The 5,220-nt window shown below is 37.2% G+C and overlaps 1 pseudogene; it reads left to right on the forward strand.

The window, feature by feature from the left end:
• The first annotated feature begins 308 nt into the window (after nucleotides 1-308).
• LOC148516887 (lamina-associated polypeptide 2, isoforms alpha/zeta-like) lies at nucleotides 309-1,167 on the forward strand (annotated as a pseudogene).
• The last annotated feature ends 4,053 nt before the right edge of the window (nucleotides 1,168-5,220 follow it).

Here is a 5,220-nt window from a genome sequence, read left to right on the forward strand (position 1 = left end):
GTCCTTAGTAGATATGTGCAGATTTCTACTTTAGTTTATTTTTCTCTGCAGTGTGCCCAATTCAGTGGAGCACAAGAAGAAACCTAAAAGAAGCATGAATGTTAAATGTGCAGCATGTGACATAACATTTTCTGGAAGTCAGGATGTGGCTTTTTGTGATGATTGCAAGCATAAATCTCCATCTGTTCAGAGTCAGCAAGTTACTCAGATTCAGGATCTTATGGAATGGATGAAAGTCTCTAGCTCTAATGATGAATTTTTAACCCATCAGGGGTCTAATAGATCAAGGTCTCAGATAAGTCTTTGATATGAGGAGGCAGTCCTTTGAACAAAGTGTTACGAAGGGATTGGAACAGATATCCAGTGATAAGTCTGGTGAGATTTTATAGGAAACAAGATCTTTTAATATGGATATTGTAGATATTATGTTGAAAAATATTTATAAGTCTCTGAATTATAAGGATGTGCCTGAAGGCGATGAATAACAGGATTTATTGTTTGAAGATAGAGCAAAGAGAAATAGCGTTTTTCCTGTACATAAGGTCATGAAGGAAATTGTGTTAAAGGAATGGCAGAATCTGGATAAAAGACACGGAAGTCTGGCCAGAATTGATTGTATATATCGTATAAAGGATGATTAGTTTCTTAAATGGTGCATTCCTAAAGTGGATGCTCCAGTTGCAGAAATTATGTCTAAAACAACTATTCCTTTAGAGGATGGAGCCTCTTTTAAGGATACAATGGATAAGAGAATGGAAATCTCTCTTAAAAAGGAGCATGTTTCCTCAGCTGTCTCGTTAAGATCTGGTGTAGCAATTGCTTCTGTGTCCAGAGCGCTAAGATTATGGAGTGCTAATATGCACACTGATTTAGAAGAAAATATTTCAATACAGTATTTGTTAAAAAATCTGGAGGATAATGCAGAGAGCGGTTGAATATTTATGTGAAGCCTCATTGGATATGATAACTTTTACTGCAAGATCGATGGCTGCTGCAGTAGTTGCAAGGAGAGCATTGTGGCTTCGTTCTTGGTGTGCTGATGCTCACTCTAAAAACAGATTAACAAATTTACCATATGAGGGGTCATTACTGTTTGTAAATTAATTAGAAGCATTGATACAGAGGATAACGGGTGGGAAATCTGCTAAGTTACCTCAAGACAAGTAGACCAGGCGCAGACCTCTAAACAGCAGTTTAAGGAGGCACGAAGTTAGAGTACAATAGAATATACTCTACAGGCATGACAAGAGTAATTTTGTCAAACCCAGGGTAGACCTTATGGACAAAGACAATGACTATATACAGTTGCTCCTCAGATTACCAGTAGGGGACTTTTAAAATTTGCAGAAATATGGAAAAAGATTACCCAGGACAGATGGGTTTTACAGATAGTTTTCAAACGTTATCAGATAGAATTCCAGGAATTTCCCAGATGGGACAGATTTGTGATCTCAAGAACTCCAACCTCAGAACTAAAGATCCTAAAAGAAAGTATAAAGGAGTTAATCAGTTTACAGGCCATAAAACCAGTACCTCAGATGGAAAGAGGGAAGGCTTTTATTCTCAAATGTTTCTAGTAAAGAAACAATCGGGACAGTTCAGGACAATATTTGATTTCAGAGACTTAAACAAGTTTCTTCAGACAAGAAGATTTCGGATGGAAACTTTAAAAGCAATTCTGATGGGAGTAAAAAGAGGAGATTTTCTAATGTATTTTTAGACCTGAAAGACGCTCACTTCCACATTCCAATCTGGCTTCAGCATCAGAGCTATTTAAGATTTTGTATCCTGAACAATCACTTCCAATTCACATTTCTACCATTCGGTCTGGCTTCATCCACAAGAACTTTCACGAAGGTCTTGTCAGTACTAATAACCTATTTATGAAGACAGGGCCTGTCAATTTGGCCATATCTCGACGACATTCTGTTTTCAGGAAAAACAATACAAAAAATAAACTCCAGTCGGGACCAAATTTTGAATACCATGCAATTAAGTGGCTGAGTAGTAAATTGGAAGATGAGCAAATTGGTACTAATTCAACAACTAGAGTTCCTGAGGGTACAGATAAATACTGTTCGATACGATATCACACTCGAAAAATAGATATGATAAGATTCAAAGACTGGTTGCATTTGTCCTAAAATGCAGAATACAGTTACATATGGCTGTCTCTCTTCTAGGAATGTCTTCGAATCATACCATGGGCAAGATGGCGAATGAGAGATCTTCAGTGGAGTATACTAAAGTTCACCTGCAGAGGATTACCTCTACATCATAACGTAATGCTGGAACAGCACACAAAGGAAGTCCCTAATGTGGTGGAGGACTTTGAAGAGAAAGGAAAGATCAACATCGTTAGCACAGCGACAGTACCTAAGACTAACTACAGATGCAAGCTCAACAGGCTGGGGAGCACATCTATTAAATCTAATTGTGCAGGGACAGTGGTCTCCACTACTATCATCAAATCTAAGAGAAATGAAGGCAGTCTGGAATGCGATGATGTTTTTTGAAGATCAGAGATTCGCGTTTGAGGATTCTGTCAGACAATATGACAGAAGTAGCTTACTTGAATCGGCAGGGTGGCACCAAAAGCAAAAGTCTTATGGATGAAGTAAAGAACATTATGTTTTGGGCACAGAGGTATCTTCAGTCCCTTTCAGCAATCCATGTCCCAGGAGTAGAAAATGTGACAGCTGATTTTCTGAGTTACAAGGACATTATTACAGGAAAATGGGAGTGAAAATAGATTTAATGACAACAAATCTGAATGCAAAACTTCCTTGGTTTTTCTCCAGATATCAGATGAAGGGGACTCAAGAGGTAGACGTACTATCGATAAGGTGGAGCTTTCACCTAGGTTACATTTTTCCACCTTTTCCCTTGATACCTTGAGTTCTGAAGAAAATAAGAGAGGAGCAAGTGGAGATAGTAGCAGTGTTACCATATTGGCCAAGAAGAGTCTGGTTTCCAACAGCCCTGAGGATGTCAGTAGAGAAGCCATGGGTAATTCCAGTCAAAAAGGATCATCTAAGTCAGGGACCTGTTTTTAATCCAAGAATAACAGCTCAATTTAACGGTATGGAGATTGAGTGGTCATTATTAAAACAAAAAGGACTTTCAGATCAAGTTATTAAAATTCTTCTAAAGGCAAGGAAAAGTGTCTCCTCAGAAGTAAATTATAAAATATGGAAGACATTTTTGGTCTTTAGATGGGCAGTAACTGACCCTTTGAATTATAGATTCCACAGGTCTTACAATTTTTGTGTGACGGTTTTATGAAGGGTCTGGCAGTTGCAACTATTAAGGTGCAGGTTTCAACTAAGTGTACTAATGGAAAGAAGGTTGTCAGAGGAAACCTTAATTAAGAGGTTTTGTCAAGCCATAAAGAAGATTCGACCACAATTACGATCTTTGGTAGAGCCTTGGGATTTAAATCTTATACTAAATGCGATGATGGCAGCTCCATTTGAATCGTCAGAAGAGGTGGCTTTGAAATATGTGACATGGAAGATAGTTTTTCTAATTGCAATTACATCTGCTAGGAGAGTTAGTGAACTACAGGCCTCATGGGCAGAAGAATCTTTTCTTAACATATTTCCTGACCAGAAAGGTGTTGAGAACTAATCCTGCTTTTCTTCCTAAAGTTGTTTTCATTTGAATCAGGAAATTGTTTTACCTCATTATTTTCCTCAGCTAGATAATGAAGAAAAAAGGAACCTGCATATATTGGATTTAGTAAGAGCTCTTACTATATGCTTGGAAAGAGTAAAAGATATTAGGAAAATCAAAACATCTCTTGGTTATTCCTACTGGAGTCAGGAGAGGCTGTGTGCCAACCAAGTAAGCTATTTCCAGATGGATCAGAGAAGTAATTGTCTTTGTATATAAAAAGGAAGGGCGCCGAGCTCCAGAAATCATGAAGGCACACTCTACTAGGGCGCTGTCAGCATCATGGGCAGGAAAGGCTCAGGCATCAGCAGTGGACATTTGCAAAGCAGCAACTTGGCCCACTCTACATACATGTTCAAGACATGCTTTACAGATTGCGGATCCTCACTTTGGAGGTCAAGTACTTCAAGGGGCCTTAAATACATTTGCATCAGATTTGGAGTCTTGACTATATTTTTATATAAATATTTTTATATGTATTTGGCCCACCCTATAAGCTTGGGTACATCCCACTGTTATGGCTGCCATGGAGACTGAAGAAGAAAATTACGAATTATAACTTACCGATAGTTCAGGTTTTTCGAAGGCTCCATGGAAGCCTTTATATTGCCCTCCCTTGATTGTGTTTTTTCTACAGAAAAGATGATGAAGAGACACTTAAAAAGACACAGAGGAACAGGAGGAGCTAGCTTATGTACACCAAGTGGGAGGTCCCTGTAGAAAAAAATTCCTGTCTGTCATTAGCAAGCTGGAGGACTAACCCACTATTATGGCTGCCATGGAGCCTCTAGAGAAACTGAATTATTGGTAAGTTATAGTTTGGAATTTTTTAAAGGGTTAAAGAACATTTGAGACCTAAACTTTCTATTTCATCATATTAAGAAACTATAATATATTCGTTTCCTGAACATACCATTCAGAGAATTATTATACTCAATACACAAGATCGCATCTTATTAAATATAATTTCATGTGATCTTAGTTTTGTAGCAATTTATTAAAATAAACAGTACAGAAGGACAAATATAAAAAAACAAATTTAAGGCTACATTATTTCAACTCATATTCATATGCCTTTTGATAATAAGGTAAAACATATATTTAAATAATCTATTAAATAACCATATTCAGCTCTGCTGCTTTATTTAATCCCTCTGGGAAGATGGAGTTCATTTGGAACATCCAAAATACTTCTTGTCTACAGAGATTTCTAAAATGATCTCCCCATATTTTCGACATAGGGATATATTCAATTCCAACTAAATTAAGACAACTGGGATCCCCATTGTGGCCATCAAGAAAATGTTTAGACACACTGTGAGACTGCACTTTTTGGATAATATTCTGACAGTGCTCGAGGAATCTCATTTTGAGCATTCTTGTTGTTCTACCAATGTAAAGTCATATGAAAGCATATAAATGACATAACTCCTATTACAGTTAGTAAGACTTATGAAATAAAAAGTTTCATTATCTGTTTTAATCACAACAGAGGTAGTTTTATTTATTACATGATTACATGTTAGGCACCTATTTCCCCCACAT

The sequence above is a fragment of the Taudactylus pleione genome, unplaced genomic scaffold (genome assembly GCF_031769625.1).
Source record: "Taudactylus pleione unplaced genomic scaffold, aTauple2 ptg000233l, whole genome shotgun sequence".
NCBI lineage: Eukaryota > Metazoa > Chordata > Amphibia > Anura > Myobatrachidae > Taudactylus > Taudactylus pleione.